This window comes from Canis lupus, chromosome 20, assembly GCF_003254725.2.
Source record: "Canis lupus dingo isolate Sandy chromosome 20, ASM325472v2, whole genome shotgun sequence".
NCBI lineage: Eukaryota > Metazoa > Chordata > Mammalia > Carnivora > Canidae > Canis > Canis lupus.
This window is the reverse complement of record NC_064262.1, coordinates 26,388,882-26,401,233: the sequence shown is the minus strand read 5'-3', so window position 1 is coordinate 26,401,233 and position 12,352 is coordinate 26,388,882. Positions and strand designations below refer to the sequence as shown.

General features: G+C 37.8%; 1 pseudogene; it reads right to left on the bottom strand.

The window, feature by feature from the left end:
- Nucleotides 1–2,608: 2,608 nt before the first annotated feature.
- The window catches only part of LOC112666024 (60S ribosomal protein L27-like), a 34,712-nt pseudogene continuing 24,968 nt past the window's right edge, over nt 2,609–12,352 (bottom strand).

The window sequence follows — 12,352 nt, the reverse complement described above, 5'->3', positions numbered from 1 at the left end:
AATAGAATATGCTTTTATGTATTGTCTTTCAAACACTACTGTTACTGTAAAGTATAATGGGAGAGTGTGCTGGGGAGCAGGAAGGGGACAGAGAAGGGATAAGACAGAGGAAATAGAGGTTACAGTTGAGGGGGCTGGGAGATGCTTGAAGCTATTTGGCCTTGTGTCCACAATTGACAAAACCATTTAAATTTTTGTGGGTTTTGCAGCTCCAGCTAGAATTCACTTGAGATAATGAAAAAAATCTATGAAAATTAGATTCAGAGAACTGAGCAAAACAATCATTATGTGCAGAAGACTGGAGTTCTCAGGACCAAACTCTGTTGCAAATGTTTGTGCAGACAATGTAGTTTGAGAAGGCTGTACCTTCTGCACAGCCATGGAGAGTAGTCAGTGATGAGCAAAACATCCAGACAAGGAAATCCCTGCAAAGTCACATGAAATTCTTTCCTTAGCAGTGAGATTATATCTAGTTTGAATTGTAGAAAACACAGCCAAGACATTTTTCTTGCTTTGAGTATCTTAGCCTAATGAGGGGATAAGGATATGGGAGGAGAGGAAAACATTATTAGAGACACAAACATTGTCAGGTGACCAGGCAGAAAAGAGACACAAGATATGTTAACAGAGGTTTCTGGGAATGGATCCTTTGAGTATCAAATGAAGCCAAAGTATAGGGCAGGAAGAAAAAGGAAAGAGTGACCAAGAAGAAGGGAGAAAACAAAAAGTGATCGAAATTTTGGAGAAAGAGAATAGAAGATACTAACGAGAAAATACAGAGAGGAAAGGAAGTAGGAAACACAGAAGATGGAGGCTTCTTTCTGTCCTTCCAAGGGTGGAGATTAGCACATTCCAAACCTGTCTTTAGAGTCTAACCCATCATTGCCTCCACTTTCTTTTCTTTCTCAGTTTTTCCCAGGCCACAGGGGAGGGGTGGGGGTGAGGAAGAGAAGCTGACAGAAGAGACCTCTACAGTTCCCTTCACTCCCATGTTAAGAGGGATACACAACTTGATCTTCTATCCCACCAAGACAGCAAAAAAATGAGGTTTACAACAAAAGGTGCTGTTATAAGACAGCACGCAATGGGTCCCCTGAAAGGAAATCAGGGTGCTCTCAGAAAAGGCAAAAGAGAGTCAATGGAAAAAGGCAAAATATGTTGACAACAGAAATGATTTTTTGAGTCAGTTCTATCTTACACTGAACTCTAGCCACTCACAAGTTAGTGAGAGAGAACTGATAAGCAAGGATCCTAAAATAAATATTCAAAGGTCTGTTAAAAATGATTTTTTAAAAAAATTTCCCCTGGTTTCATCTCACAGATCAAGACTATTAATAAAAGCTCAACACATTTTTCTTATGCTGTATGTTCCTACAATAGATTCCCAGATTAACTGAACTCTTCTTAAAATTCCCATTAAAAACATAAAAACACTGATTTTTCATCCCTTGAAATTAGCTATACTTTTAGTCATTTTTGTAGCTTTTATATTTATGTTTTCCTGTGTTTTATACTATGCCTACTTTTAAAGAATTAGATATCCTAAATTTTTTCATGCAGAAACAGAGTGATGCTTTTTGCTTTTGGCTCATGACATTAATTTTTTAATCTGAAAAAAATTTCTTTCAACAGTTTTCTGCATGATAATGTTACTTAGATATTCCAAAATCTGTCATATTATATTGTTTTACATTTAAATTATACACAAATGCACTTACAAATGACTACATGACATATATATCTATGCTGACAGGTATATATTCAATATTTACTTATAGATAAATTTTGCCAGACTCTATGTGAAGTAGATGATTATCAAGATGATTGTTTTATAACTTCAAGATAATTGTATACTTATAAGGACTGATGTCTAGAAATGTTAAATGAAAAAAAAATAAGATGCACAATATACACAGTTTGACCTTATTTTTTTTTTTTTAAAGATTTTATTTTTATTTATTCATGATAGTCACAGAGAGAGAGAGAGAGAGAGAGAGAGAGAGAGAGGCAGAGACACAGGCAGAGGGAGAAGCAGGCTCCATGCACCGGGAGCCCGACGTGGGATCCGATCCCGGGTCTCCAGGATCGCGCCCTGGGCCAAAGGCAGGCGCCAAACCGCTGCGCCACCCAGGGATCCCCAGTTTGACCTTATTAAATAAAAAGAAAACATAATTGTAGATGTGTACATTAGTCAGGAGCTGATTGGTTTTGCTGTGGTAACTAATTAACCCTGAAATCCTAGTAATTAAATACAACAAAGGCATGTTTTTCTCATAGTACATGAATCACACAGATGTGCAGGAAGAGAGAGCTCTAATCTCCACAATCATGGGAGACCCAGGCTGACAGAGGTTCCACCATTTTGAGTCTGCACTATTTGGAACAGGGGGTCTTCTCAATCCTTGCAAGAAAGGAAGAAAGCATAGAGAACTCATACTACTATTTTATCCATCAGCCCAGCTGACACATGTCACTTCTGCTTACAACATAAGCCTAAGCTATTCGTATGGCCTATCTGAGTTACAAAGGGACTGGAAATGGGAAGAGCACATGGGTATCAGTTAGCAGTAAGTGTTTCTGACACATTATCCAAAATGCGACCAAGAAATTTCAGAAGGAAAAACAATATTTAATGGGTATCTCTGAGAAGGGAAGTCAGATTAGGGAAAGAATGGACACAAATTCCACATTTTATATGATACACTTCCAAAATGTTTGTTTGTTTTTTTTTAATTTATTTTTAATGACAGAAAGAAATCTAAAACTGCAGCTTCTGGAAGAACCACTTATTCTTGCCAGTCTTGTACCTCTCCTCGAACTTGACCTTGGCCTCTCGTCAGGCCTTGCGTTTAAGAGCAGGGTCTCTGAAGACATCCTTGTTGACGACGGTTTTGTCCAAAGGGATATCCACAGAGTACCTTGTGGGCATGAGGTGATTGTAGTTATAAACTTTCACAAAAGACTTGATCTTTGACCTCTTGGCGATTTTCTTCTTGCCCATGGTAGCTGTCACTTTTCAGGGATAGCGGTCAATTCCGGCCACCGGAGCATGGCTGTAGGGATGGTCTGAGGTGCCATCATCAATGTTCTTTACGATGACTGCTTTGCGTCCGGAGTAGCGTCCAGCCAGGACCAGCACCACCTTCCCGGGTTTCATGAACTTGCCCATCTCAACACCAGCCACTCGAGCCTACAGCCAAAATGTTTGTATTTTAAAGATAAAAAGCTAGATTCACATTGGCTATTTGTTTTTTACATTGGCTATTAAATAAAATATTTTAGACACTGTTAACGAGTTATTTTATGATAATCCAGTTCAAATGAAACTGGTAAATAAGTGGTTAAAAGACAATATACAAGGAGTTTCCATCAATGGCTCAGCTTCAAGAATGGGTCTAGTTTTCAGGGATCCGCCAGGATCATCATAGATGATCTATGATCATAGATGATTTAGTGGCTGTTGTTTGATCAATGGCTGAAATGATAGAGTGGAGAGCTTGCTGAATAAGTTCATGGATAAAGCTATGTTAACTAAAACTTTGAGAGCCGTGATTAAGATCCAAACTAACCTGTCAGAAGTGAGCTATGGCCAAGTGTGAGGTGTGAGTGTACTTGGGAGTGAAGAATGGATCTCTGAAAACAGCAAGGGTCAGACAAAAGTACTTTAGTGCCTCTGGATTCAGTGTAAATCACATGCCAGATGAATGTCTGGAATAAGTGGGGTTACCCCAAGAAGTGTGGCACTACTACAGCATTTCAAATGTTAAGAGAAGACAAGATTGAAAAGACAGGAACATTCAGGGCTTGCTGTATTCTAGATCATTCATTATGAAATAATATATATTTGCTAAATATGATGGACTATGTCAGTCCATGTACTATGGAGGCAAATAAGGCAGTCATTAATCATGGTCCTCAGGGAGTTTGGAGACTAGCTAATTTCTTTACATTCTTCTCGTTCTTGGTACCTAGCTTGATTATTCTCTTAAGGTGCTGTTTTTCGGGATCCCTGGGTGGCGCAGCGGTTTGGCGCCTGCCTTTGGCCCAGGGCGCGATCCCGGAGACCCAGGATGGAATCCCACATCGCGCTCCCGGTGCATGGAGCCTGCTTCTCCTTCTGCCTGTGTCTCTGCCTCTCTCTCTCTCTGTGACTATCATAAATAAATAAAAAAAAAAAAAAAAAAAAAAAGGTGCTGTTTTTCAAAGTGTGGCCCAGGACCCAGCAGCAACAGACTCTCCTGGGAGCTGATAAGAAATGAAGACTCTGAAGCCCAATTTAAGGCCCACTGAATCAAAATCTGCTTTTCAAACAAGGTTTTCCCACATGGTACATATGAACATTCAAACCTGGGAACAAAGGACTAAGCTCTCTCTACCTACCCTATGAAGGAGAAGAACTCCTTACTTGTTCTGTCTTCTCATCTTTGATGTTGTCTAAAATGAACAGACTAGAGAACAGAGAGGTAGAAGGGGCTGAGCAGATACACATAATGAAGAGATGAGCAAAGGGAGGAAATGCAAAGAGATGCAAAGAGAAAGAGGTGGGCAGGGTGATTCTGTGGGTGCATTTAAGGGGGTGCAAGAAGGGAGAGAGATGGAGGGCAGTTGTAAATAAATATGGAGAGAGATGGGGAAAACGAATCTGAGGAATAGCTGTGCACCATTCAATGACTGTCCATCAGCCATTTTTTGAGAGCCTTCAGAAAGATTTACATTTCTTTTTCACTGTCTTCAGGTATCTTTACTGGTGATTCTTCTATGTGAAACTAGGAGAGAAGGGGCCAGTGTGGACCTCAGCTTGAGATGAGTCACATATTTGTGGGCTTTCCTTGACCTTTTTTAGACTGTAGGGTGGGAAAAAAGTTAGAAAGTAACTCATAAAATACATTTTTAAAATAGCTTTCAGATTAGGAAAAACAATAAGAGAAACTCTTCTTGGCTCTTTTGCTCTTTTTGATGCTTGTTTGATTTCAGCTCACAGTTGGATATTTTTATGACAATAAAAACAAAGAATTTTGTTTTACTTTAAGGATAGTCTTTGACACTGCATTACCTATATGTGATCCTGTTTGACTTAGACATATTACTATGCATTTAACTTTAGCACAATTTCAGAGATCCTTGTAAGACTAGGTACGCTTTCTCTCTGGGGTAGTATTTAATTTACCCATGGAAAAAAGCCTTTATAACATACGCACACATACACACACATGCCCCACATATACCATTGATGAGAAGGGTGTTGAACTTCACCAAGATATGGTATAAGTACTCAATTTTTATAAGAGTTATTATCACTAATTGCTGGCATAGATATGACTAAAGTCCTTCAGATTAAAAATAGAGAAGGAGAGGGATAGAGTGAGGAAGGGAGGTTGCTGATCTGAGTGTTCTTTCCAATGACCTTATCAAGGTTATAATATTTCAAGTGTTTCACAGGTTATAATACAAACATAGTGAAGGCAAAAAAAAATTATGTTAGGTTGATTGCTACTCTCGAAGCTAACTATGTAAACCTCCAAGACACAGCACTGTGTCTTGTAGTAGACATTTAAATCCTCAGGCCATGCTTCACTGGCCCAGTGTTTTTTGGCTTGTGGTGTTAGCATATGAATTCTAATTACAGTTAATACATTAATCCTAGGTACTGATCTTCAATCCCTCAGCCACCAAATCCATTGCAGAAATTGGCCAAAAGTCAAGGCCAGGGAGTTTTAAGAGAAAATAAAATGCTGAGAGGTACAAATCCTGTTCCTTTTCTGCTTAAATGGTTTCTCATGGCTCTTGGGATTAAGGTCAAAATCTTTAGGATGAATTGCACAGTCCTGTACAACCTGGCAGCTCCTTAGTTCATGCTATACCCACTTCTCCCTTAGCTTATCGCTCTTCAGCAGTACTGGCTTTCTCCCACCATGGGGGTCTTTGTTTAGATCACTGTCCCTTGCCTGCTGCCTTTCTAACTCTCCTTCATCCTTCAAGTTGCAGTGTAAACATCAAGTCCTCGGGAGAAGTCCACTTTCAACACTCAGAGCAGTTCCCTATGTTATGTGATCATGGAACTCTACCTTTCCCCTAATAACATATACCACAATTGCTGTTGTACTATTATATATGCAATTGTTCTTTCTGACTGCCTCCTCCTAGGCTTTAAGCTTCTTAATCCCAGGAGTGTGTCTGTCATATACAGACTCCAGAAATATTTGTTAACTGAATGAATTAAGAGATGAGTCAGTTCCATAAGCTTTACTTTACATCTTTATCTGTACTTTATACTTTCTCTGTACATCTCTAATAGCCCCTCTTACCAATATTATAATTTCTTAAACTGTCTCCTCCATTTAATTATATGATCTTCAGGCAGAGAGTTTTGTCTGCTTCACGTATAGCTCAGGGCTTGGCCAAATAAGGTAGCTCAAAGATAAACTGCTTGCAGACACATAGGAGGAAAACACGGAGACAGAAGACTGATGACAAGAGGAAGGAAAAAAGGTAGGGATATGGCAAAAAAAGAAAAGGAAAACAACAAAGGGTAGAATTTCTAAGGTCTCAAAAGCTAGTCATTACCTAATTTTTAGGAAGTCCTTAAAATGAGTTAGATGAAATATAAATGCAAGAGAAAATTCATGATTAAAACCTTCCTTTGAAAAAATAAATAAATAAATAAATAAAACTTTCCTTTGGAAGAAGAAAAGCCTTTTGCAATCCTTTTGGAGTGCATGCCAAACAAATGTGGCATGCTGACAGCATATTATAAATAATACTGATTAAAAAATTGTTTTTATAAAGACAAACAGAAGGCTAAAATTCCTGCTGGTAATATTCAAACCATTAATAATTTTGATTTCAGGTTAATACATTTTTGGGGGAAGAATAGAGGACTTCAGAGGGCATTTTAAGTAGTTAGAAACCAATGTATTACCACTGGTATTAATGATTCTTGAGAAAATTAATGATGTCACTTGCTTTGAACAATATGAGGACCAGCTGTAAGTGGTACAAAATTAAGACAAATGACTAACTGTTCACATGCAAAACTCAGACTTATTGAGGAGGACTTGCTAGGCAGCACCAGATTGTGAGACTAAATTATTAGCCCATTTTAATTGAAAGTGTGAAAAGACTTTGCACAAGTACCATTGCAAGATGGGCCTTAGCCAGTGGTCTTGTCCTAAGCTACAAGAACTTCACCCAAAGTGTTGATATGATGCCACAGCTTTCAACTGTACATTGCAGATATTCTATTGCTGACATTTTGTATTTTTATAAAACATGTTCAAAATGTGTTTGGCTGTACTCAATAAATGGTCCCCTTCAGAAAGTCTCCAACCCTCTTATATTTAATGGGGTTTTTAAAAAATTTTTACACTGTGTGAAGAATGTTTCATTAATACACTTCTGTTGACAATCTTATGCTTTTTGGAGAGAAAATGGAAGCAATTAAACCTCCTAGTAAATGCTCCTTCACATTAAAAAAAAAAGATGTTGGAATATCTTTGACAGAATCCAAAGTCAAGTCCAATAAATCTCCAAAATAAAATCAAATCCTATTAATTTTACTTCCAAAATACATTTTTAATTCACTCATTTCCCATTACCTGAGCTACTACAACAATCTTCTATCTGGATTTCCAGCTTGTATCCTTAGTTTCTTCAATCCATCCTCCACATGTCAGCCCAAGGGAACTTTTACAAAACAGATCTGACCTTATCTTCCTTTATTGATTTTCCTTACACTTAGGATAAAGCAAAACTTTTATCCCTAACTAAAATGTCTTTCCATCCTCTCTAAATTCATCTTGTATTACTCTCCCTCTATCTTATTTATATTTATTTTTATCTTAAAATTTAAGGTTTATTAACACCACACAAACATTTACCCTGGTGTCCTCACTCATCTTGAGTCATTTACTCACAGTAATGTGGTACTTATCTAGGTAAGGCCCAGCTCCTGTGGGTTTAGAGGTCAGCTGGAGGAGTTTAGATGCTATTTTCAATGAGAGGAGGAGGCATTAGAGGGTCTTAGTTAAGGTATGATCTGATCTGATTTATATTTTTAAAGAGTTCACTCTGGCTCTGTGTGAAGAATGAAATGTAAGGAAGCCAAATGGCAGCAGGTGAGAATCACTGTAACAGACAATAAAGTTTTTAAAACCCAATGCCAAGCTCAGAACTAAAGGGAGAGTGATACTTGGTTGTTGAATGAAATTAACAATGAAGAAGCAATAAACAGTAGCACCAAAGAATGAGTCAAAACCAGGGGTGACTTATAGCCCATAGAAATTCACTCCACATCCATTTGTGACCCTTTGAGTCAGAAATCAGAACCACTGACCACTCCTGCTCTGGATGTCAGCCAGTCATGTGCTCATATTTCAGACAGAGTGCATTTTATGATTAATCTTAATCCTCCTACCTTCCATAGACATAAATCATGTAAATGTTGTACTGGAGGAGGAGAAATGGTAAATGATCTCTCCAAACATCCCCTTTAAATTTCTCCTGATGAAAGCAAATTTCCAAACCCATACATTGAAGTGGAAGCTGAATGGTGGTAAACAAATACCCTACTTTTGCCTGTGAGATCTCAGAGGTGACCCCCTTGTCTGTCATCACTGAACAAAGGATATAACACAGACAAGATCTATACTCTCATTCTTGCCTCTACTTCCATCCAACTATAATCCAAAAGCCAGAAGTTGCCCAGGTTAAAATATTAGACTGTTGGTCCCTTCAACTTGAGTCCTCATGCACTTTCTTTTTCTTTTCTGCACCTCATTTGTTTCTCTCTTGACAGGGATGCCTCTCTCTGATTTGCAAATCTCCTTCCAGGGGCTGTCTAAATGGCAAGCTTCTTTGATCTATAGCCCAGTCAGAGGTAGGATCTGTATTTCCAACATCCAGCATAGGCTGCCTGCTTGTTGATATTAATCTTCTGCCTTTGCCAGGTATAGACAATAGGGGTTGGAGAGTGTTAATCTGAAGATTCACCAGACACCAAGCTATAAATCTGTCTTAGGGTAGGTAGACTTGTGGCATTTTCGATTTGCTCCTCTAAGAAGACTCTAGGCTCTATTTGATCCTCCATTGCCTTTGCCCTGAAATATTGAATTACTCACAACTTTGAAATTTAGTTTCTCCAGAGCATCTCACATCCAGCAAAGCTGAGAACAAAGGCAGCATCCATTCACTTCAGAAATTGAGTCAGAAAACCCAAGGGTAGACATTGTACTGATATGATATTTTGTTGTCTTGAGATGTTTTGCTTTCCAATAGAGTAAAGCAAGGGAGATGTTTCTCATTTTAGAGCCAAGTTCCTAATGAGCAATGCAGTATTGCTTATTACAGCTGGTTTCAGTATATATGGATGCTTTTTTAAAAAAATCAAAGTGAAAATTCTCAATTAGAACTCAAATTAAAGAATACTACCAGAGTACTGTGTACCAGTACATTTTCACCAAAACCAGTTATTAAGTAGCAAACCTGAAAAGTTTCCTTTATACAAATTGATAGGCTGGGCAGGTACACTTACAAAATTAAAGGCAGCATATTTTGTCCATAAGCACAAATGATTAATTATCTCCTGGAAAGGTGATTTCATATTTTTGTGTTGACTTTTGTTTCCCCTGAGATGAACTGGACTGTCAATGTGTGTGACTAGAGACTTAAAGATCATTTTTCCCTCTCTCTCTCTCTTTATCAAAGAAATCTTGGAGATTCTAAATAAATCACATCCCCTATTTCTACTTGTTCTGGCTTAAGGAAACACCTATCTTTTGATTCTGGTCCTATGAATAAGCTGGCAATTTAAGATACCTTCCCGTGCTACAGCTTTGTAATTAGGCAATTCTCACTGAAGAATTAAAGGAATTCTTTCCTGAATTTTTCTAGTTCCTTTTTACCCTTGGAATGATCCATATGTTGACATCACTAAAAGGGACACCCCAAAGTATATAGAAGGAAATGTTTTATTTCACATTCCAAGAAAGACATGGTCGTGGTAGGAAAGAGTGCCAAAATCAAAAGGGCAGCCTTCCACAGGAATGTGAAGTTCTGTAAGGGCACAAGCGACCTCTTCACAATCTGTCCTCCACTATGTGCTTTATATTGGAAGAATTCATCTAGAACTGCTCACTTTGCCCCATCACTTGCTAGAGTTTTTTAACTAATGATTTGGGTCCCCCCCCCCCCTTTTTTTTTTTGGTTTACCTATACATGAAGGAGTAGACCCTGAACACTCAATTCAATCTCAGCTGTAATATGCCTCATTTTTTGTGTGTGTGTTTCAATCTCCAGGCTAATTCTGTAAGTAATTTGTATTAAGGTAAGCCTAAGTGAGAATTTCATGAGTTTTATTTACATGGTATATTTACATTTTAACTCAAATTTGGGGCTCTAAAAAGCATGAGAAATAGACTTTTCTATGCACATATGCACACACATAGTTTTATGACTCATTGCATCATGCCAAAATGGTCAGTCCCACCTTATTATATCAGCCCTGGAAATGAAGTCTGACTTTTTCTTTACTGATGAAAGCAGTACTCAAAAAAAGCCTTGTGACCTTAGGATTATAGTCTTATAAGAAATGAACTGTAAACCTATGCACAGAAGAGGCCAGCATCTTGTAAGCCAACAGCAAAGATTTGGGTTGCAATTTTTGCTACAGTGCACTTTGTTGAATAAAATTAGTTCAACATTCCACATCAAATACTCATGCAGATTTCAGCTCTTTTAAAAACTGGTAACCAAGAAACACAGCTTAAGAAATAAACCTCATATACAAAAATAACCTGGGAGGAAAGGAAAACAGTCACATGTTGTAAATATACTTTGATAGTACTGTAAATTGTGAAACAGATTAGTTGAATATCCAGAAACACACAAAACTGTCCTCTAAATTGTTCTTCTAATGTACCAGCTCCCCATTGACTCATTACCAAATTATTTGCCAGTAAATGAATTTTCTTTTCTTCAAATGCTTTTGGAGCTAGAAGGAGTTGGCACTGATGAAATGCTTTCTGAAAGGAGAAAGGTTATATCCACATGACCCTGTATTGACTGGTTATAAAGCTGAAAAATTCTGGTGAACCACAAGGAAGTTTCCTCTTTGTGTAAACCAGTGGTTATGAGCCATTTCTTTTGCAATACCCTCTTGACTATTCTGAAATACAATTCACAGATAATATAACACACCAACCTATCACTAAAATAAATAAATAAATATGCCCTAACTGAAATATAAAGGAGAAAAGTCACTTGTCATAATATATTACACATTTCAATATCTGCATGTTTGGATACTAAACTACAGCTCATGATAAAGGAGTCAGCTGATTTCATCTGTGCATAGGCACACAAAAGCCACAGGTACTCTCAATCCTTGGAACTAACAAAAATTGGACCTACATATTTCTCACACAATCCCTAAAGGGAGGTGCTTTTACATTAGCTATCACTACATCTTTATTTTTTTATACATTTATTTTTTTATTGGTGTTCAATTTGCCAACGTATAGAATAACACCCAGTGCTCATCCCGTCAAGTGCCCACCTCAGTGCCTGTCACCCAGTCACCCCCACCCCCACCCACCTCCCCTTCCACCACCCCTAGTTCGTTTCCCAGAGTTAGGGGTCTTTCATGTTCTGTCTACCTTTCTGATATTTCCCACTACATCTTTAAATTGTTGGTTTGATAGTCCCTTTTTGATGTTATTGCTTTCTGGTTTAATTAATCATTGGATGAGCCACTGGTGAGATTTTGGAACCACAAACTTTTAAGGTTTTTTTCATCTCTGTTACTAAATATAATACTCTAAAATTATAATTCTAATGAACAGAGCTCAGAAACGTGCCCAATTTCCATAGCCTGCCCCATGATCACACCTATAAAGGAAAATAGCAAAAACCTAAGGATAAGAGAATAGAATAGTCCCTATTCTCCCTTCAGTTAGGTCTCTGAAACTCCAAAAGATGGCTTCCTTGTGATATCTGAGTTTGGAGAGCAGCTTGCTAGTGTTCAGAAACAGACAGTATCATTCTTGAGTTTCCATACTGAATTCCATTTATTACTATGGCCTAAAATATTTGAAATCTTCTGTATCTCACCTATGAAGCGGGGATTCAATGGTATAAATGCTCTCCCCTACTCTAAAAGGAAATAAGTTCTATTAGGTTTTACTAGGCTTAATACTACCTGAGAAAGAATAAGAAATCATTTCCTTTGGGTGATTCTTAAGTTACCCCAGAATAAAGATCAGTTTTCATTTCTTTTCAGGTAAATCACATAGACAAAACAAAAAAAGTCAAAACACTCAAATATATCAACCATATATTTCCTTCTTAGCTGTAGACC